The sequence below is a fragment of the Nicotiana sylvestris genome, chromosome 3, assembly GCF_000393655.2.
Source record: "Nicotiana sylvestris chromosome 3, ASM39365v2, whole genome shotgun sequence".
Lineage (NCBI taxonomy): Eukaryota > Viridiplantae > Streptophyta > Magnoliopsida > Solanales > Solanaceae > Nicotiana > Nicotiana sylvestris.
The window spans coordinates 78,665,927-78,689,935 of NC_091059.1; positions in this window are offsets into that span (position 1 = coordinate 78,665,927).

Here is a 24,009-nt window from a genome sequence, read left to right on the forward strand (position 1 = left end):
TACATTATGCAATTGAATTGAATAGATTTTGGTCATTTGGAGTCAAAACCTCGTGGCAAAGACGTGGTGCCGGGTTGATTTTGAGATGGTTCGAGGTAAGTGGCTTGTCTAACCTTGTGTGGGGGACCTTTCCCTTAGGATATGACATATATAATAATTGAGATGCCTTGTACGTGAGGTGATGAGTGCGTACTTGATCTAATTGTTGAAAATCCAGTTTTTACTTTAACTATTTCAATTGAGTTCCTTTTTCCTGCTTATTTCCACTTGCGAATTTAGCCTGTTGTTAGTTTAGAAAAACATGTTTAGTTGACTTAATTGTCTGTTTGCTTAAACTGCCTTAATTGCATTACGTGAAGTATGTTAGGCTAGAATTAACTGTTTACTTGGTACGAAATTAGCATTTGGTTGAGTATTCTTGTGTTGTTTCTGTGTGTTTTAATCTGGGACTACGGGACAGCATCCCGGGAGATCCCCTATACGTATTTATGGTTTGGACTGAGGTACGGGATACCAAGAGATCCCTAGCATATATTGAGGATACCAGAGATCCTCGGGATACCAAGAGATCCCGAGCATATATTGAGGATACCAAGAGATCATCGGGATACCAAGAGGTCCCTAGCATATATTAAGGATACCAAGATATCCTCGGGATACCAAGGGATTCCTGGCACGCATATTGAGGATACCATGAGATCCTCGGGATACCAAGAGATCCCTATCATATATTGAGGATACCAAGAGATCCTCGGAATACCAAGAGATCCCTGGCATGTATATTGAGGATACCAAGAGATCCTCGAGATACCAAGACATCCCCCGGTTATCATCCTTGCTATGAGTGGTCTTTCCTTGTGGTTGCCTTTATCTCTGTTTCCATTATTATACTCTTATTATCCTGTATAGATTCTTACTGTAGATTCCCAATTTTACTGTTTATCTTATCTTGTCATCTTATTATTTATTTAGTCTTAGTAGGGCCCTGACCTTCCTCGTCACTACCCGACCGAGGTTAGGCTTGGCACTTACTGAGTACCGTTGTGGTGTACTCATGCCTCGTCACAGTTTATGAGCATGTACATCACTTTGTCTCAAGCAGGGTTGCTTCCCCTTGCTGCAGCTACGTCCTAGGCTGGGTCTCACCGCCCGTACTCCTGAGCAGTGAGTGCATGTAGAGCAGGTCCCTGAGATTATCCCTGTGCCATCTACAGTGTCAGTTCAGCCCGAGGATAGGGCAACGGCTTCCGAGGATGAGCAGTTCAGGCTTGAGAGGTTCAAGAAGTACAAGCCTCCTGTATTCAGTGGTCTAGCATCGGAGGATGCTCTGGGATTTCTTGATGAGTGTTACCGCATTCTTCATACCATGGGTATCTCAGGATCGACCGGGGTTTCTTTCACTACCTTCAAGCTTCGAGGAGCCGCCTATGAGTGGCAGCGCACCTATGAGTTAGACAGTCTAGATGAGGCTGCTTCACTGACTTAGGCTTAGTTTTCAGATTTGTTCCCGAGGGAGTATGTTCCTCAGAGCCTCAGGAATGCATGGCACGTAGAGTTTGAGCATTTGTGCGAGGGTGGTATGACTGTTTCAGAATATGCTGTATGTTACACCATTTTGCTAGGCATGCACCAGCCTTGGTTTCTACTGTTCGCGAGAGGGTTTGCCGGTTTATTGAGGGGCTTATTCCTTGCATCAGATCTAGCATGGCTCGTGAGTTGGAGATAGATATTTCTTATCAGTAGGTGGTGAGCATTTCTAGGAGGATTGAGGGTATACATGCTAGGAAGAGAGAGGACAGGGAGGCCAAGAGGTCTCGAGAGTCGGGCCATTATTCTTGTGCCCGTACCCCAACTACAAGTCGTCATGGTAGGGTTTATATGAGTCGCCCTGTTCATTCAGCTCTTCCAATAGCCAGTAGTGCTCCAGCTCCTCCTAGGACTCAGGAGCCTTATAATGCACCTCCGGTTTCTAGCGCGCCTCCTCTGCGGGGTGCTTTTAGAGGTCAGTCTAGCAGACCTAGCCCTAGCCAGTCGCAGCTACCACATCCTCCCAGAGCTTGTTTTGAGCGTGATGACACACACCACGTGGTGAGGGATTGCCCTAGACTTGGGAGGAGTGCACCTCCACAGACTTCTCAGCCACAACGTGCCCCGCAGAGTTCTCAAGCTATGATGATAGCTCCAGTTTCTACTCTACCTGCTCAACCAGCTAGAGGTGGAGGTCGAGAAGGTAGAGGTCACCCTCGAGGGGGAGGCCAAGCCAGATACTATGCCCTTCCTGCCCATACCGAGGTTGTTACCTCCGATTCTATTATCATATGTATTATATTGGTTTGCCACAGAGATACATTGGTTCTATTCGATCAAGGCTCTACTTACTCTTATGTATCTTCTTATTTTGCTCCGCATTTGGGTGTATCTCGGGATTCTTTGAGTTCCCCTATTTATGTTTCTACTCCTGCGGGAAATTCTCTTGTTGTGGACCACGTTTATTAATCGTGTTTGGTTGCTCTTAGTGGTTTTGGGACCAGAGCCGATCTATTGTTACTCAGCATGGTTGATTTTGATATTATCTTGGGCATGGACTGGTTGTCGCCCCATTATGCTATACTTGATTGTCACACGAAAATCGTGACGCTGGCTATGCCAGGTGTACCGCGTGTTGAGTGGAGGGTTACTTTAGATCACACTCCCAGTAGAGTTATTTCTTTCCTTAAGGCTCAACGTATGGTTGAGAAGGGGTATGACGCGTATTTAGCCTATGTGAGAAATGTCAGTATTGATACCCCTTCAGTTGATTCAGTCCTAGTAGTACGGGACTATCCCGATGTGTTCCCAACTGATCTTTCGAGCATGCCGCCTGATAAAGATATTGATTTTGGCATTGATCTGTTATCGGGCACTCAGCCCATTTCTACCCTTCGTATCGTATGGCTCCTCCTGAGTTGAAGGAGTTGAAAGATCAGTTGAATGAATTGCTTGATAAGGGTTTTATTCGGCCCAGTGTTTCACTCTGAGGTGCTCCTATCTTTTTTGTGAAGAAAAAGGATGGTTCTATGCCTATGTGTATTGATTACCGCCAACTGAACAAGGTTATAGTAAAGAACCGTTATCCTTTGCCTCGTATTGATGATCTGTTTGACCAGCTTCAGGGCGCACGAGTATTTTCTAAGATTGATTTGTGCTCAGGTTACCATCAGTTGAAGATTTGAGAGCCGGACATACTGAAGATTGCTTTTAGGACTCGGAATGGTCATTACGAGTTCCTTGTCATGTCATTTGGGCTGACCAATGCCCCAGCAGCCTTTATGCATTTGATGCACAGTGTGTTCCAGCCGTATCTTGACTCATTTGTCATTATCTTTATTGAAGATATCCTGGTGTATTCCCGGAGTCAGGAAGATCATGAGCAGCACCTGAGGACCGTGCTTCAGAGTTTGATAGAGAAGAAGTTATATGCTAAGTTCTCGAAATGTGAGTTTTGGTTGGATTCAGTGGCATTCTTAGGCCACGTGGTATCGAATGAGGGTATTTAGGTGGATCCGAAGAAGATAGAGGTTGTGCAAAGTTGGCCCAGACCATCCTCAGCTATAGAGATCCACTTGGTTTGGCAGGTTACTACCGTCGTTTTGTGAGGGGTTTTCATCGAATGCAGCCCCTATGACCAGGTTGACCCAGAAGGGTGCTTCGTTCCAGTGGACGGACGAGTGTGAGGCGAGCTTTCAGAAGCTCAAGACAGCTTTGACCACAACCCCAACTTTGATATTGCCTACATGTTCAGGGTCTTATACGGTCTATTGTGATGCCTCGAGGAATGGCCTCAGAGCGGTGTTGATGTAGGCCGGTGGGGTGATTGCCTACGCGTCCAGACAATTGAAGATATATGAGAAGAACTACCCAGTTCATGACCTTGAGTTAGCTGCCATTGTTCAAGCCCTGAAGATTTGGCGCCATTACTTATACGGTGTGCCTTGTGAGATTTATACTGACCATTGGAGCTTGTAGCACCTGTTCAAGCAAAAGGATCTAAATTTGCACTAGAGGAGGTGGTTAGAGTTGTTGAATGACTATGACATCACTATTTTGTATCACCCGGGCAAGGCCAATATGGTGGCTGATGCTTTGAGTCATCGGGCGGAAAGTTTGGGGAGTTTGGCTTATTTACCAGCACCGGAGAGGCCTATGGTGATGGATATTCAGGCCTTAGCCAGCTAGTTTGTGAGATTGGATCTTTCGAAGCCCAGTCGGGTTCTAGCTTGCGTAGTTTCTCGGTCTTCCTTATTTGATAGTATCAGGGAGAGGCAGTATGATGACCCTCATTTGCTTGTCCTCAAGGACAAGGTTCAGCACGGTGATGCCAGAGATGTGGTAGCATTTAGATGGCACCATATGAGGCTTTATATGGTAGGCAATGTAGGTCTCCGGTGGGTTGGTTTGAGCCGGGTGAGGCCAGATTATTGGGCACAGATTTGGTTCAGAATGCTTTGGAGAAGGTGAAGGTGATTCACGACACACTCTGTATAGCCCAGTCCAGATAGAAGAGTTACGCGGATCGGAAGGTTCGTGATGTTTCCTATATGGTCGGAGAGCGGGTTCTGCTTCGGGTTTCGCCTATGAAGGGCGTTATGAGATTTGGGAAGAAAGAAAAGTTGAGTCCGAGGTTTATTGGCCCTTTTGATATATTGAGGCGTGTTGGGGAGGTTGCTTATGAGCTTGCCTTACCTCCCAGCTTGGCAGGGGTTCATCCGGTATTTCATGTTTCGATGCTCCGGAGGTATCACGGTGATCTGTCACACGTGTTGGATTTCAATTCAGTCCAGTTGGACAAGGATATATCCTATGTTGAGGAGCCGGTGGCAATATTGGACAGGCAGGTCAGAAAGTTGAGGTCAAAGAACATTGCATCAGTGAAGGTTCAGTGGCGGGGTCAGCCAGTCGAGGAGGTGAGCTGGGAGAGCGAGCAGGATATGTGCAGCTGTTACCCGCATCTTTTCACTATTTCAGGTATGTCTCTATGCTCGTTCGAGGACGAATAAATGTTTAAGTGTAGGAGGATGTGACGACCTGGCTGGTCATCTTAAGAATTAACGCCCCGATCCCCTATTAATTGCTTTCCCTAAGTTTATTTCAGCTATTTCGATTTGCCGGGATGTTCGGTTTTGAGTTTCGGAGAGTTTTGGGACACTTAGTCCCTAAATGAGAGCTTAAGTATTGGAAAGTTGACCGTAGTCAGAACAGTGTGAAGACAGCCTCGGAATGGAAATTCGATAGTTTTATTACCTCCGTTGGGTGATTTCGGGGTTAGGAGCGTGTTTGGATTGTGTTTTGGAGGTCCGTAGCTAATTTAGGCTTGAAATGCCGAAAGTTGAATTTTTGAAGTTTCTGATCCCATAGTGAGATTTTTATCCGAGGGTCAGAATGGAATTCCGTAGGATGGATAGCTCTGTAGTGTTGAATGTGACGTGTGTGCAAAATTTCAGGTCATTCGGACGCGTTATGATAGACTTTTTGATCGAAAGCGTATTTTGAGGAAATTTGGAGTTCTTAGGCTTAAATCCTTGGTTAATTCGAGGTTTCGATGTTGTTTTAGGTGTTTTAAGGATTGGTACAAGTTTGAATAAGGTATTACGTGATATTTGTGCTTTTGGTTGAGGTCCCGGGGGCCCCGGGATGATTTCGGATAGTTAACAAGAAGTTTGAGAAAATGTTGCAGCTACTGTATTTTTTTGCTGCTTCTGGTATTTTCGCATCTGCAGTTTGGGGATCGCAGGTGCGGCGCCGCAGAAGCGGATTTTGGTCTTTTCTTCAGGAACTGCATAAGCGGTGGAAATACCGCAAAAGCATTACCGCATTTGCGGATTGGGAGTCACAGATGCAGAAGCTGGCTCTTTAAGTGAAAGTCGCAGATGCGACATTTGCTCCGCAGATGCGGAAACTGCTGGGCACTATTTTAAAAGGAGTTCTGTGACTTGGGGGTTTATTTCCACCATTTCTAATCGTTTTTGGAGCTCTTTGAAGGGGATAGAAGAAGAATTCGAGGGGAATCGCTTAGAGGTAACATCTTTTACTTCATAACTCATTTCTATGTGATTACAGACCTAATTAGTGATGAAAAATTTGGGAAAAGTGGGTAATTAGGGCTTGAGTTTAAGAGACCTTTAAATAAGGATTTGAGAGGTCATTTGGACTCCGAATTCAGTGTTCTTGTTATGTACAGACTTGTGAGAGTATGAGGTTTCTAAAAATATAAATTTCACCCGATTCCAAGACGTGGGATTGAGGGGCATTTTGGTCATTTTACATAATTTTGCGTATTTGCCTAGACTTTAATTCTAGAATCAGTTACTTGAAGTGTTATTTACATTATGCAATTGAATTGAATAAATTTGGGTCATTTGGAATCGAGTACTCGTGGCAAAGACGTGGTGTCGGGTTGATTTTGAGCTGGTTCGAGGTAAGTGGCTTGTCTAACCTTGTGTGGAGACCTTCCCCTTAGGATATGACATATATGATAATTGAGATGCCTTTCACGTGAGGTGACGAGTGCGTACTTGAGCTTATTGTTGAAAATCCGATTTTTACTTTAAGTATTTCAATTGAGTTCCTTTTTCCTACTTATTTCCACGTGCGAATTTAGCTTGTTGTTAGATTAGAAAAGCATGTTTAGTTGACTTAATTGTCTGTTTGCTTAAACTGCCTTAATTGCATTACGTGAAGCATGTTAGGCTAGAATTAACTATTTACTTGGTACGAAATTAGCATTTAGTTGAGTATTCTTGTGTTGTTTCTGTGTGTTTTAATTTGGGACTACGGGACGACATCCCAGGAGATCCCCTGTACATATTTATGATTAGAACTGAGGTGCGAGATACCAAGAGACCCCTAGCATATATTGAGGTACCAAGAGATCCTCAGGATACCAAGAGATTCCTAGCATATATTGAGGATACCGAGAGATCCTCGGGATACCAAGAGATCCCTAGCATGTATATTGAGGATACCGAGAGATCCTCGGGATAGCAAGATGTCCCTAGCATATATTGAGGATACCAAGAGATCCTCAGGATACCAAAAGATCCCTGACACGCATATTGAGGATACCATGAGATCATCGGGATACCAAGAGATCCTCGGGATACCAAGAGATCCCTAGCACGTATATTAAGGATACCAAGAGATCCTGGGTATACTAAGATATCCCCCGGTTATCATCCTTGCGATGAATGGTCTTTCCTTGTGGTTGCCTTTATCTCTGTTTCCGTTATTGTACTCTTATTATCCTGTATAGATTCTTACTGTAGATTCTCAATTTTACTGCTTATCTTATCTTATCATCTTATTATTTATTTAATCTTAGTAGGGCCCTGACCTTTCTCGTCACTACCTGATCGAGGTTAGGCTTGGCACTTACTGAGTACCGCTGTGGTGTATTCATGCCCCTTCTACGCATGTTTTTCATATGCAGATCCAGGTACCGCTGCTCAGGCCTACCGTACTTGAGGGAGGTGACTGATTTAGAGACTCCGAGGTGCATCTGCCGCGTCCACAGACCAAGGAGTCCCTTTCCATTCCTGCCTTAGTATTTAGCCCTTTTTTTTTTCTATTCTTGTTAGACATTCCGGAGTAAGAGCTATGTAGTATTTATCTTAGCTTGTGATTCGTGGGTTTCCGGGTCTTGGATTTAGATATTGATTTTTGAGACTTATATATGGTGTATGCCGAGCGGCACATTTAAACACTATTATTGTTTTATTTCTATTTTTAAATTGTTACTTTCGCAAGTTTGGTTATCTTTCGCAATTTAGGCTTACCTAGTCCTAGTGACTAGGTGCCGTCACGATGATTCACGGAGGGCGAACCAGGGTCGTGACAATTATAATAGACCTAAAACTATATATTTAAATACAAAAAATTGCAAAATCTTGGGGAGGGTCAAAATCACATGTCTACACACGAAAGAAAAGGTTAGGCTCTAAAAAGGCCAATGGCATCATCGCCAGTCCCGAGATGGTACCCAACCTTGAGGACCTCCACCAACGAAAAGGATAGGCTCTAAAAGGCCAACGGTATCATCGCTAGTCCCGAGGTGGTAACCCACCTCGAGGACCTCCATCAGAAAAAGGTTAGGCTCCAGGAAGCCAATAACATCATCACCAGTCCCAAGGTGGTACCCGACCTCGAGGACCTCCATCAGAAAAAGGTTAGGCTCCAAGAAGCCAATGACATCATTACAAGGCTTGAGGTGGTACCCAACCTCGGGGACTTTCGTCAACAAGGAGTTAGGCTCCAAGGAAATAAACACTTAAACTCCACCAGTATGGGCTTGGCCCTGGGTTACCATCTGAGTTCGGACAAACCCTCGTCCATGATCTATCTACAACACCTTAAGGCTATCTACACTAAGTTTAAAGCAAGTTTTCAGGTGGTCCAGATTTGAACGAACCTCCACTCGAGGACTGCCCTCGAAAGCTCAAAGGCAATCCCTATCCATGGGCCTCCGAGCAAATTTCCACTCAAAGGTTACCGCGGAGCCTAAGCAATAAACCACGGTTTCAAGGCTTGAAGCGTTACTTTCATTCAACTGGAAGTAAAGGATCTGATGACCCGAGTTTATCGGTCCAATCCAGACTCGACCCAAGGAACAGCGAAGGGCTCCACGAGAAGCCATACTAATCAACAAAAAATCAGGAAAAAAACAGTCACATCTGGGCTCGATATTGGCACCAACCGATAAGGCCATACATTCAAAATTTCCATAAACATATATAAAAGGGAATACAGCAAGCATCGAAGACAAAATTGAAGAAACGTTTTTGTATTCAGAAAACACTTGATTATAGAAGCCCTCGAGGGGTCCTAAGATATGATTACAAAAGCCCACGAAGGGTCCTTACATAGAAACAAATAATAGAAAAGGTACATATGTAATGAAAGACAAGAGCCTAATCTACTCCCAAAGGTGCATCCTCGACGGCAACTTCTTCGAGCATCATCTCTTCGGGCATGCATCCCCGGCGATAATATCTTCGACCGCCACCTCCTCTGGGGTTTCATCTCGGTCCTCCAGAATAGTATCTTCGAGGGTGAAGATGAAGAAGAGGAAAAGGAAAAGGCGAAGATGAAGAAGAGGAAAGTGACACAAAAGAAGCTGAAAAAAGAGACATAGCCCATCGAAGCCAGAGGTTGAAGATTCGGCGGGCGTCAATCCTACTGGCACGGCTACTCTAGGTCCACCTTCCGGACATTGTGTCATGTAAGTCTAATGGCCAGTGGTGCCATTTTATCCCTTGGAAAACCAAGGGGATGAAGTGTCACACCAGGCCAGGGTAGGAGAGTGAGCAGCGGTGTATAGTCCGAACGCTCTCCCGAGTAGCTTTGTAGAGTCCAAACGTCCTCCTAAGTTGGAAGAAGTTGGCCCCCTATCTCATCACCTCGAACCAACAACGATAGTAGTAACAACCGTAACAACAACAACAACAGCGACAAGACAGTATAATCTCGCTCGGCAAAGAAAAGCCCAGGCAAAAAGTCATAGCATGGCTTATGAGAACGCCGCCATAAGACCTTAAGGCCATAGACCTGAAACATGGTGGGTAGCAATGGAGGGGGATAGTGGGAAGAAAGGGATGGAAAGTTGTTAAAAGGCACTTCGATAAAAAGGTAGTACCGGAAGGCCCCCATTTATAGGGGTGATTGTGTGGCCAACAACGCCATCAATGCCGTTGAAAGACTAATTAGCAGGCGCAATTAATGCATCATTGGAAACTAGATCAACGACGATACGATCGCTTTAAAGAATAGGAATCAGCAGCACATTGAATGACGCTGAAAAGACAAGTCCATGGGATGTCCTGGTTATTGCGAAGGCTTACGTCATAAGTATGATATCATCAACGTGATATCATCTCAGGAAGTCCGAAGAGTTGGATGTCAAAATCGTTTCTTGTCGCTTATCTCTAAGAAATGCGGGGAATATCTGTATACGGTGAAATCAGAGGGTCCAATTCCTTGTCATCGAGGCACCTCAGAAGATCATCTCGAAGCCTCGAGGTTACAAGGCTATGATCGAGTTTCCTCCCTCGAGGTTCGTCGACGCCCGACCTTGGGATAATGTCGATCACAGCTATGGTAGAAATGGGGAGTTCCCAAGGTACACAGCTAGGACTAACATAGCCTAGTGGAATACCCTAGCCCTGAATCAAGGTGTCATTTAGCTGTCCCATCCCCTTATCTCTGTAATTAATTCATTTTGTACTATGTTGGGATTCCTTTCATATATAAAGGGGATCCTTATTATTTTAGCGAGGCCTGTTGCTTCAGTTGCTCAATACAAAATATACAAGAACATTCTTTTTGCTCTCTAACACATCCTCTTGATATTATTGCTTCCATTTATTATTTTCATTATTGTTATTCATTTATTGCTTATCATTGGCCATAAAGAGCCTTTGTTGATTTTATTATAATTGTTAGCCATACTTCGATCACCTTCGATAGCTCACAGCCGAACTCTGAAATCGACCTCGAGGCCCCGATTGTTAACCTATCGGTTTGATTATCACCTTACTCCTTACTCTTATCTCGTTTCTAAACCTCACACTTAGCATCAACTGCTTAACAACTAGCATAAAAATAGATCACGTATTTTTAGAGTCTCATAATCAAATTTAATTGTTATTACCATTTTCACGGTAAACATTAATACTTATAATACTACTCACTTTTAACACACTTTATGTACCATACTATCGTGGTCATGGGGAACCTTGTATGACACTAGTCCATATATATATATATATATATATATCGTCTATAACAACTCTGTCCTCGATAACAACACTTAACTATAACACCGTAAAAATAGCAAAACTAATGAGGCTACTATAAAGAAGTTTGAATATAGTAGTAATTTGGTGAAATTAAGCGATAAAGTATTTCTTTCAATAATAAAATGAATTTAAATTTTGTACATTTATAGCGATAACCTAGGATAAATAGTATAGTAGTGAATAAATTATACTTATAATATAAAAATTGCGAAAATTAATGCTTACCCTAAATTGGAGATCGAGCTGGTTGGTATCAAGCAAAGCTATAGTAACAAGACGTTTTTTTTCAAAAAAGTTAAAATTCAAAGTTGCGCCGCATTAAACCCGCAACCAGCCCCGCCTCGCTTTAAAAATTTTAAAAATTATTTTAACCTGTCCCGCACTTGCATAAGAGTAAACCCGGCCTGCCCCGCACCCGCCCCGCCCCATTGCCACCTTAATACCGGGTACTATGGCTCGGATCCTATTATATCCCAAATTTACAACCTTCAACGAAACTAATTTTGTTTGATTCGTTTACCCTTTTACCTTCACGAATTTACTTATCACTTGTTTGAAATAGCATAATAGTTACAATCTCCAAATAATCTTATCCTTGAACTGATGTCAATTATCTTACGACAAATTCAATGTACAATATTACATGGTGCAACATCGTCGTAATATAATACTACGGAGCGTAATATCATTCCCCCCTTTGGAACATTCATCCTCGAATTTTGACTGATGCACTTATTATTTTCATATCTATGTCTTCCGAATACATTAGTACTCTCCTTGTCATCTAGGCAACTGTTTTGCGAATAAATCCAAAGGCCAAGGCATTCCCTCCTTTATGCATGTTTCTAATACCACGAATTATGGTCGGAATCCTTCTAATCTTGTAACTGTTGCTACATTCAATTATGCAACATGTACGACTCTGACCTTGTAAGTGCGCCTATGCAACTCTTGTCCTCTTTTTCCTCCATTTTTTAGCTAATCTCTAGGCCTTACATATGCAGAGCTTTACAAAATGTCCCTCTGGGCATCTATACATATATTGAAGTTCTTCACTCGCTACTTTGTTGAACTTACGAATGTTGCTATATCTTACTTCATAGACCCGGTTATCCATCCGTATGACTTTACTGCATCTAGGTAGGTCATACTTACCATAACTCTTACTTTGATTTATCATTACTGAGGTCTGCTACAAAACTCCATATTATTCTCGTTGCTTATCCTATATGTATAAATCTAAGTCCTTTAATACTTCTTCATTACTGTTCATCTTAAGAATGATAGCCTAACCTCATCTCATACTGTTGAACTTTTATCCATCTATTATTGGTTCACCTTAATGTTGATTTATAATCCACCACTTGATAACTTGACCTCTTATGTAACACTACCGCTAAGGCTCACGTCTCATTAGGGAACATCTTAAATAATTAGATTGATCCACCTAGGGCGATACCACACTTTCATAACTGTATTTCATAGTATCCTAATGTGATTCACCTTACGTGGGTATTTTAATCCTATACAATTCATGAAATCCCTTTTTTTACATTTTGTTATTTTATATTTTTTTCTTCAAATTATTACTCAAGCGAAAGCTCAAAAGTCATCTTTTATTTATAACAATTACACCTTCATTCAGCTACTAGGGCAGCATTCCATATCTTCTAAATGCTACTAGTCTTAGACTCCTTTTAGTTCATTCAGGCCATACTAAGCTTTCTATAACTTAGAGAAACCTTAAGCTCTTCTTATTTTCATGAGCTTAATCCTGAGGACTTATCCATTCTTGTCACATTCTCACTTAACTTTTCTTATCCTTACACATGCTTTCCTAAAACCTTGTCGCTCTATCATACTTTAGCTTGCGACCTATATATATCCATTTATACTGCTTACAACCTTCATTCAACTTGCTTGCACCATAGATTTCCTTGTGTTATTTTGGTATATCAAGCGAGACGTCACATTGTCTCTAACTCTTCTTTACTCTCTTATCTAGACCTTTCAATACCTAGAAACCATAAGCTGGAAGATATGCCACTGACGACGACACTATCATTCTTGGATATTGAATCCCAATGCTTCTAACCTTTTATCCGAAGTATGGACAATTCACAATCTTCTGCATTTGAGTATCTTGTACGTTGTTCACCTTTACCTTACTTATCCTAAAATCTTGCCTCCCATCTTCTATCTCTTTCATGACCTCCCTTGCACATAGGTATAATTCACATCCATAACTCGAAGCTCTATCATAATACTTACACCTCTGGTGCATACACAATCCGATGGGAGCTTCATGTTGACTTCTTATGAGGCTAGTACTATTATAACTGGCTTTCTCATAGAGCATTTATATATTATTATTTTTGTACTATCTCTCTTGTATCTCTGATATTAAGAGTGATTCTGCAATGTTCTCAATCACGATTTCTATAATTTTCTGGGTCTAATAATCATATTTTTGATTTACTTAGATGATGTAACTCTTTAGTTTCCTTTTCCCCCTTTCAGCCTTTATGTAGGCTTAAGTTATCTTCTGATCTGCGGCTCCTAGTATTAGTTATTACTTTATCCTTTCATGGGTGCTACGGAATATCCATGATACAATCTTCTAACAATTCAATACTTTGTCTATTGTCTAGACCCAATTCTTTCGTTTAACTTGTACCACAGTCTTCTATGACTGTATGATTGTCAATATATATGCTGCATAATACTCCGAAATCTTATGTGCGTTCATAATGTAATTAACTCTGGATTATTGATCGAATAATTCCTTTCGTTCCTTCTCTGCTTTCTTTAAACGTAAGCTATTACTTTTCCTGGTCTTTCTGCCCCCTTGTTGCGTGCATAATTAGCTTATGTTAGTTCCCACTCATGCCGAAATTTCTGTGCAACTCATATGGCCTCGAATATTACTTTTGGCTTTACTCCCCGTTAATTAGCCATGGTAGGTGCCACTTTCTTTTGGATTGCATACAATTTTGTGGTGAGATTGTTTTTACATGACCATTTCTCCTTCGAGTTACCATGTTTAAGTTGAAGCCTTCTTCCTTATTTTCTCAGCTAATTTTTCATTGTAGTAATGAGGGAGGACCCTTTGACTCTTGTAAAGTTGCGAGCTTGTCACATCATATACTTGACAGAATTTGTTATGTTCTTCCTCGCCTATAATTATCTGTAGTTAATTATCCCCATGCCCTTGTGCTTGTAGGGTAGCTTCTTAACTAATATTTTGACTATCTTCCCAGTGGCATCTTCTTTTATTTCTGTAACACTCATACGGTACTTTTAACTACCCCAAATCCTATCTAAATATATCTCAAGGATCTCAATGTCATAACTGCAAGGCTGAATTCACTATATGGGTTTTACAATGTTTATCTTGCACGATCTGTTGATTTGTTTGTATCCTCTTGTCTAACCATAACTAGGCCCTTCCTGAATCAACTACTAACTACTCATCGACCATTCTCATATCAATATTCCACGTAATCTTTCTTGGGTCATTTCCTTTGTTTTAACTTACGTCCTTGTCACGCCCCGAGCCCGAGGGAGAGACCGGCACCTAGTGCCTCATCTATCCTTGCGTACCACTTGCGACTAACAGACTCTGAACATGTAATGTCGTACTTTGGCAATGGGCCACATTACAAGATAATGTGCGATACAAAATATAAAACTAAATGGAGACTAATGCTGACTAATGTCAACATAAAGCTGGGCTGGCAAGGCCGTTATAATTACTACAACTGACGAGCCAATAAAAATATACGTACATGGCCTACAAGCCCAACATATTGCACCAACCGACAGGATATGTTTACAAGCCTCTACTGATAGATGTACTGTGATAGGAACATGGTCCCGACCTACCCATAACCTATCTACATATATACACAAGATATACACCACACTGCTAGACTCGATAACTCCGAAAGAAGGGGAGCTTACCGATAAAGTTAAACTCGGGCAATACCTACTGAGGTGGTCTATTTGTCTGTCTGTCTGAACCTGCACGCATGAAATGCAGCACCCCCAGAAAGGGACGTCATATGAAATAATGTACCGAGTATGTAAGGCAATATACTGAAGCTAAAACTGAACTGGTAATATAATAACTGAAAATAACTGGGGGTCAAAGAAAATCTGAAGATATGCTCCTCTGCTGATACTGACTCAACTTTCTCAATATAGTGAGTAAAATAGTTGTCCGGCCCTATAAGGCTCGATATATATATATATATACTGCTCTACTGTAGTAGGCTCGCTCGTAGGCGCTCGGCCATACTAGGCTCTGTATCTCGACCAACTGGGCTTGCTCATAGGCGCTCGGCCACAGCAGGCTCGGTATATAACTTACCATTTGATCAGATGTTGCCCAATAAAGGCCTGCCCATCGATTATAGCTCGATGGTAATGAAAATACTTTGAATACTATATGTATGTAAACTCTCTACTCTTTTGACCGGAAGAAGTAAATACTCAACTGAATATGCAGTCCTGATAAGGAGAATATGGTAACTTACAAAACTAGAAAATATATGTAATTTGCGAGACTAGCAAAATATACGTAAATTCTAGGATACGAATTTTTATCAATGCCTCGTTATCAAACCTGTGTAATTACGATATCATGCTAAAATGAAGGAAAAGCTTAGCCTTAACATACATATTCCTTGAATTATTTGATTGAAATGAAGTCTATTTCTATGAGATATGTTGAACGTAACAGAATGAAGCTCATGCTTCTTTGATTGATGAACGAAATTTTTTGCTTATTGTTGAAGTTGGACGGAAATTGTTTAGAATTGAAATGATTTGTTTCTACTTCCTCACGTTTTGGTCTTAAGGCAGAATGTATATTATTGTTTTATCATGAATGAATTGAGCTTATCAATTCTAAATGCTCACCAATCTTTATTTGATAAGACCAAGACTTTGTAAATTGGCTTGTGACACATGTAAAGTTGAGTAATGAATCACCTTATACTAAAAAGGGGGCTGCTATGTTCCTTTTGGTGTAATTGATTAAATTTTGTCCACTTATTAGTTAACTAGGTAATGTTCTGTTGCCCGGTAATTAACCAATTACCCGCATAATTTAAAAATTATCCCAAATTACTTAAAATTCTATTTATTTTAATATACTTTATATATTATACTACCGTGGTCATATGGTACCTTGCATGGTACTAGTTTATAATTATCGGGTATTATCGCTCGACCCGTATTTTATTCCAAATTGTGCATTCCCAACGAAACTCGTTTTCGTTAATCCGTGTACCCCTTTATCTTTCATAACACTTATTTATCGCTTGTTATAAATAGCGTAAGTACGTTAACGTCAAGATGATCTGATCCCCGAGTCTACGTCGGTTAACCGAAAAATGAAATTTTTAACGTATGAAAATCGCGAGATGTAACATCCTTCCTCCCTTAGAAACATTTGTCCTCGAATGTTTAACTCCCCATGTTCTGTATAACTTTGCAAGGTCACCTTTGTAACAACACTACTACTAATTCTACCTGTAGAAGCTTAATAATCCAACGCCACACCTTACCACAATTATCAATAACGACAATGGCCTCACATGACCAACGATAATAGCTAACACATGAATTTATACACGTACCTTATGATTATGACGTCTCAGTCGGAACCTTCTCTAGAGGAGGAAATAAGTAGGGATATCTACACTTCATGTTTTCCTCGGCCACCCAGGTCATTTCTTCCACATTGTTGTTTCTCCAAAGTACTTTCATGGAGGCTACCTCCTTATTCCGTAGCTTGCAGATTTGTCGGTCTAGGATGACAACCAGAACTTCCTCATATGAGAAGTCTTCTGTAATCTGTACATCATTCGTGGGCACCACTTGGGTAGGATTGTCGATGCACTTTTGTAACATAGATACGTGAAAGACCGGATGGAAAAACTCCAACTCCGAAGGCAGTTCTAACTCATAAGCTACTTGACCCACTCTCTGAATGATCCTATAAGGCCCAAAATACCGTGGGCTAAGTTTGCCTTTCTTGCCAAATCTCAGCACACCTTTCATAGGTGACACCTTTAAGAATACTCAGTCATCAATCCCGAACTCTAATTCTCGTCGCCGCGCGTCAGAATATGACTCTTAACGACTTCGAGCTGTCAATAGTCGATCTCGGATAAGCTTCACTTTTTCTATGGCCTACTGAACTAGGTCTGGACCATGTAATTCAGATTCTCCAACATCGAACCACCCCATAGGAGATCTGCACCTGCGCCCATACAAAGCCTCGTACGGAGCCATCTAGATACTGGAATGGTAACTGTTATTCTATGAAAACTTGATAAGAGTTAGGTGTTCATCCCAACTTCTTTTAAAATCCAGCACACAGCTCGTAACATATCCTCGAGCATCTGAATCGTGCGCTCGGCTTGTCCATCCGTTTGTGGATGAAAAGTTGTGCTGAGATTCACCTGAGTTCCTAGACCTTTCTAAAATGACTTCCAAAAATGTGCTGTAAATTGGGCCCCACGGTCAGATATAATAGATACGGGTACTCTATGTAGTCGCACTATCTCCTTAATATATAATTTTGCATAATCTTCTGTTGTATATGTAGATCTGACCGGTAGGAAATGAGCTGATTTCGTGAGCCTGTCGACTATTGTAGACATGTGATTTTTGACCCTCCCCAAAAGTTTTCATATTTTAGAACGTAAATATTTAATTTAGGTCTAATATAGCTATTTCAACTTATTTTTACTCTTTTACTTTATTTTATTATAGGAAAACGAAAATTACAAAAAAATAGGTTCATTAATGTTTTGTAGTCATTTTTAATCTTACAAAGTACCAAAAATAACTTTTTTTAATGGTCAGTCTTATTTTAATAGTTATTTTATTTAAGTAGGACTAATTAATAAATGAGATCATATTTTAATCTTGTTCGCAGGGAAAGGATAAAACTTGGGCTCGAGCAACCCATTTTTAGGCCTAATTTGGACCAAGCCCAATACTCAATACCCATTAAGCTAACCGTAGGGACCCTTCTAGACTCTTCTTTGGAACAAAAAAAACAAATAAAAAATACCCTAAGGACCTAAGAGCAATAATCTGAAAATACAACAAATAACCTAAACCTACACTTTACATATAGAGTAACGCCTAAAATCTGAAGGGGGGCCTAGGCCTAGGGGATACAGGAGTGCCGTTCACAACAGTCCTCACCCCCAGAACTTCACCTTCTTCAAAAGACCCTCCCCCCTAAAGCCCGAAGCTTCGTCTTCTCTGAACCCCCTCCCCATCATGGACTGACCTTCCTCAGTCGTTGGATACCAGAAAACGACCCCCTCCCTGGAACTTCCAGCTTGTTTCTGTCCAAACTACCCCTCCGATTTTTCTACCTCACCACCTCCGTCGTCTCTCAGCATACCCATCAAAACTAGACCTAATGCCTAAGATGATTTCCGCCGCCGATTGAAGTTCTGTCCGTTCGAGGTTGCGAATCCGGTTCGAGTTCGAAATTTCGTCGTTTGGCACTCCATTATGACTGTGTAATTGCTGAAATTTCAGTTGAATGAACCTTTAATTTCATATGCTCTGAATTGTCGATTCGTTTGCTCGGCCAGTCGATTGTTAATTTTGGTTCGTATATGCTTCGTCGCCATTAATCTCGATTAGCATCGTTTGAACTGATGACTAAATAGTTAGCGTCTTTTTCGCCACTACTTCTTCTTCAGCGGTCGAAATTCCAGCAAGCTCGAACTCTAAGCATCTCAAGTCTTTCTTTTCTCTCTCGTATTTCAATATACTCACTGGTACTTCTTTCCTTCTCCCCGCTGCCCAGATTTCTGCTACATTTTTAATCTTGTTGGGTTAATCTCTTGTAGAGATTTTTGTTGTTTTTGAGAGTATAACTGCTAATGGCTATTGTTGGGTGATTATTGAATCCCAATTTGATGGTTAAATTTTGGCTAAGGTATAGATTTATGGGGGTTTAGAGAAACGAAGTTTCAGTTATGTACATAAGGTGCTTGTGAAAACGATTGAACGAATTCAATCAATATGGATTCTTTGAGTTTGATTTTTGCGTAATATGTGGTGTTTTGAAGCTTAATTCTTGTTGATTTCTCACTATTAAGATACTGTAATTGAGGTCGAACTTTGAGTTTGTGTTGATCCCTATTTAATCTATGTTAAATTGTGTGCAAAGTTGAGCATTTGAGTCAGATTAAATGAGCTAATTGTGTGCCTGATAACATGTGATTGCTATTCACTCATTTGTCGGAAAACGATTAAAACCTATAATCGTTGCTTTCGTTTACTTGATTTGCTTTCATGTTGTGGCTATTATTTTTGTAATATTGAAGCATATTTTAATGTTGTCGACATTCATTGTGGAATTGAAGTTCGATTGGTGTTGAGCAATTGATTCATTTGGGTTGAGTTAAGGTAGTCATGGCCCAACTTTATCAGTTTCATTTGAATAAGCTACATAAATCATATGTCTTTCCACATTGTTTTCCACAAAGACCTTTGTAGTGAACCTCAAAGTAGTGTAGGCTTAATCATGAACACCGTAGTTCTTTAGGTCGGGGTGTGCCATCAATTGAATTTTTCATGGCCCTCGCAAACTTGAAAGTGCGTAGTTGCTTTAGGCGTGCTATTTTAAAAATTACCTTCCTAAACTCGGGTGTGCATTTATGTGACCCAAATCCAACTCTCAACAATGTTAGATAAAATATGTCAGGGACCGCGGGTGCATTTATGTGACGTGGTTCAAGACGTATTTTAAATAATGTTTAAATCTTCCTAAAAAATAATTAAATAAAAGCAGTTATAAAGTTAAAATTGCACCATAGGCTAAAACATGTACTAAAATAAAGTAAATAGGCCAATTATAACAGTTGAGTGACCGTTCTAGAACCATGGAACTCGGGAATGCCTAATACCATCTCCCGGGTTAACATAATTTCTTACCCGGATTTCTGTGTTCGCGGACTATAATACAGAGTCAATCTTTTCCACGATTCGGGATTTGAACCGATGACTTGGGACACCATAAAATTATCCCAAGTGGCGACTCTAAATTTTTTTTAATAAAATGATCCCGTTTCGATTGTCACTTTAAGTTGGAAAAAACTCCCTTATACCCTTCCGGGCGTAGGTAAGAAGGAGGTGTGACAACCATCACCCATATGGAATCAAATTTACGATGGGAACGAGGTAAACCCGTGTAAAGTCCATATTTATCGCCTCCCATTTCTATGTTGGGATCTCCAAAGTTTGCATTAGCCCTCCAGGCTTCTGGTGCTCTATTTAACCTGTTGGCAACTAGGGCATTGAGCGACATACTCAGTAATGTTTTTCTTCATATCGTTCCACCAATACACCTCCTTAATGTCATGATACATCTTCGTCGACCCAGGGTGAATGGAGTACCATGAATAATGTGCCTCTGACATAATCATGTATCGTAGCCCTGCTACATCTAGAGCACACAAAAGACCCCTGTATCTGAGAGCCCCATCTCCTTTGAGTTCTAACAGCGGCTTCCTCTGTTGGGTAACCCGCTCTCTCAATTCGACTAACTCTGGGTCCTCGTACTGCCTCTCTTTTACTTCACCTATGAGAGATGATTTTGCAGTATTTTGGAGTACAACTCCTCCATTACCAGAGTCAACTAACCGAACCCCCAAACAAGACAATTGATGAATCTCTCTAGTTAATTGTCTTTTTTCGGCCTCTACAAGTGCTAAGCTACCCATAGATCGGCGACTTAAGGCATCTACTACAACATTAGCTTTCCCTGGATGGTAGAGAATGTTAACATCGTAGTCTTTTAATAACTCAAACCATTGCCTCGGTCGCAAATTCAACTCTTTTTGCTTGAAGATATATTGCAAGATTTTATGATCTATGAACATATCAACATGAACACCATATAAATAATGCCGCCATATCTTAAGTGCATGAACAACCGTAGCAAATTCGAGGTCGTGGGTCAGATAATTCTGCTCATGCTTCTTTAACTACCGTGAAGCATGCGCAATTACTTTCCCATGTTGCATCAGGACACATCCTAACCCGACACCTGAGGCATCAAAATACATGGCATAGCCATCTGGACCTTCTGGAAGTGCTAGAACTGGTGTTGAGGTCAACCTGTTCTTAAGCTCTTGGAAACTCTGCCCACAGGCCTCTGTCCACTGAAACTTAGTCGCTTTTTGCGTCAGCTTTATTAATGGTGCTGAAAAAGAAGAAAAACCCTCTACAAACCTCCGGTAATATCCTGTTAAGCCTTGAAAGCTATGAATTTCTGTCGGAGTGGTAGGTCTAGGATAGGATTTCACAGCCTCAATCTTCTGAGTGTCTACCTTTATACCTCCATCGGTTACAATATGCCCTAAGAATGCTACGGACTTTAACCAGAACTCACACTTAGAAAACTTAGCATACAATTTATTATAATATAGGATTTGGAGTACTGCTTGCAGGTAATCCACATGCTCACCCTCTGAACATGAATAAACTAGAATATCATCAATAAAGACTATCACGAACAGATCCAAATATGGCTGGAATAGGCTATTCATCAAGTCCATAAATATGGCAGGTGCATTTGTCAACCCGAAGGACATAAAAAGGAACTCAAAGCGTCCATATCGGGTCCTAAAGGCTGGTGGTACCCCGACCTCAAATCTATTTTTGAAAAGCATCTAGCTCCCTGTAACAGATCAAACAAGTCATCTATCCTTGGAATGGGATACTTATTCTTAATAGTTACCTTGTTCAGTTGCCTATAATCGATACACATCCTTAGCGAGCCATCTTTCTTCCGCATAAACAGTACCGGTGCACCCCAAGGTGAAGTACTGGTCCTGATGAAACCTTTCTCCAGCAAATCTTTTAACTGCTCCTTCAACTCCTTCAATTCGGCAGGTGTCATTCTATACGGAGGGATGGATATTGGTTACGTTCATGGAAGCAAATCGATGCCAAAATCAATCTCTCGCTCTGGAGGAATACCTGGAAGTTCATCTGGAAATACATCCGCATACTCCTTTACTACTAGAATAGACTGAAGTGTAGGTATCTCAGCATATGCATCTTTAACTCACACAATATGATAAATGCACCCTTTTGTGATCATTTTCATCGCCTTCAGATAGGAAATAAACTTGCCTCTGGCTGTCGCTATATTACCTACCCATTCAAGGACTGGCTCACCCGGAAAATGAAATTTGGCTGTCTTTGCTCGACAATCAACTGTGGCATAACAAGTTGCCAACCAGTCCATGCCCATAATAGCATCAAAATCCAACATCTCTAGCTCAACTAGGTCGGCTGAGGTCCGACGACCACAAACTGATATCATACAACCTCGATAAACGCATCTAGCAATAATCGATTCTCCGACCGGTGTAGATACTGCAAAAGGATCACTTAGTATTTCAGGCACTATACCAAATTTCCGCGCGATAAATGGGGTAATACATGATAAAGTAGATCTTGGGTCTATCAAGGCATAAACATCATGAGAACAAATGGTCAACATACCTGTCACAACGTCTGGTAAGGACTCTTGGTCCTGTAGACCTGCTTGCACATAGATACGATTCAGGCTACCACCTGAACTAGACCCTCTACCTCTGCCTCGACCTCTACCAGTCGAAGATTGAGACTCGCGCCCTGAAGGATGCACAGACATAGCTGATCCTGCTGCTGACTTTGCTGGTTGCGCCATTCCCCCAAAATCTCTATTTGGGTAATCTTGCATCATATGCCCTGGACGTCCACATGTATAGAAAGCATCAAAACCGGTTTGGCATTAGCCCAAATGTCCTCCACCGCAGATGGCACACCGTGGCGGAACTGGCCATGTCTGCCCTGAACCTCATTGTCGCTACAAACTTGACGCCTGGGAGCTCTCACCTAGTCCTGACTGATTATAACATTCATACTTATAACCTTGTAGCTGAGGTGGCGGAGGTCTAGGTGGCCATTTGAAGTACTGGGCCTGTAACTACTCTGAGACTACTCCTGAGACTTGGCAAATCTCATCCTCTTACGCTGCCCTGACTCTGTCCTCTCCGTACTCTGTTGTCGATACCTACCCCTCTCTATATTCTGGGCAAATGCCTGAATTCGGGAGATATCCATACTATCTTACAATGCTACGGTGGCACCCTAGGTCAACTCTGGGGCCAATCCTGCTATAAACCTATGGATTCTATCCCACATAGTAGCAACTATGGATGCTGCATATCTGGCCAATGAGTCAAAATGGAGACTATATTCTCGAACACTCATATTTCCCTACTTGAGGGCTAGAAACTGATCGAGTCGGGCCTATCAGATCTCTCGTGGTAAGTACTGGTCAAAGAAGGCATTTGAAAAATTTTCCCAAATAACAGGAGGTGCATCACGTGCCCTGGACCTTTCCCATCCCTCATACCAAAGGATGGCTATATCTCAGAGTCGAAAAGCTGCTAACTCAACTGCCTCTTTCTCCGTGGCATGCATAACTTGAAAGATCCTATGAAGCTGATCTATGAAATCCTACGGGTCCTCCCTCTGATCTGTCCCCGTGAACTCTGGGGGATTCAAAGCAATAAACTCTCAGACCCTTGAACTCCCAGATCCCTCAGAAGGTCCTGCACTAGTGGATGCCCTAGCATGTTGCTGGGTGTCTACCAACTGTGCCAACAAATGCACCGCACTCCTCAAGTCCTGATCTAATGGAAGTGGAGGGGGAACTGGATGTGCAGTCTCCCTAGGAATCTCCTCAGGTGGCAGAGGAGCCGGTACTCGTTGGGTAGGGGTCTCTCCCTGCGACTCTGATTGGGCCGCATCTGCTGGGGGTGCCCTGCTAGTCCCCTCACCTACTGCTATTTCTCTCCTCTGCCTAGCCGTGATCTTCCTAGTTACCGTCATCTGTGCATGCAAACGTCAACACGTAAGTTTAACTTAAATTTCCTATAACTCAGTGCTACTACAACACGATTTAGATTTGAAAGAAGGGTAACCAATTCCTAGATGCCACGTAGTCCCCTGCTTATAAAATGTGGTCACATTTATAAACAAGACCCTACTAGACATGGCTTGTAGACTCCCTAGGACAGAACTGCTCTGATACCACTCTTTCACGCCCCGATCCCGGGGGCGAGACCGGCACCTA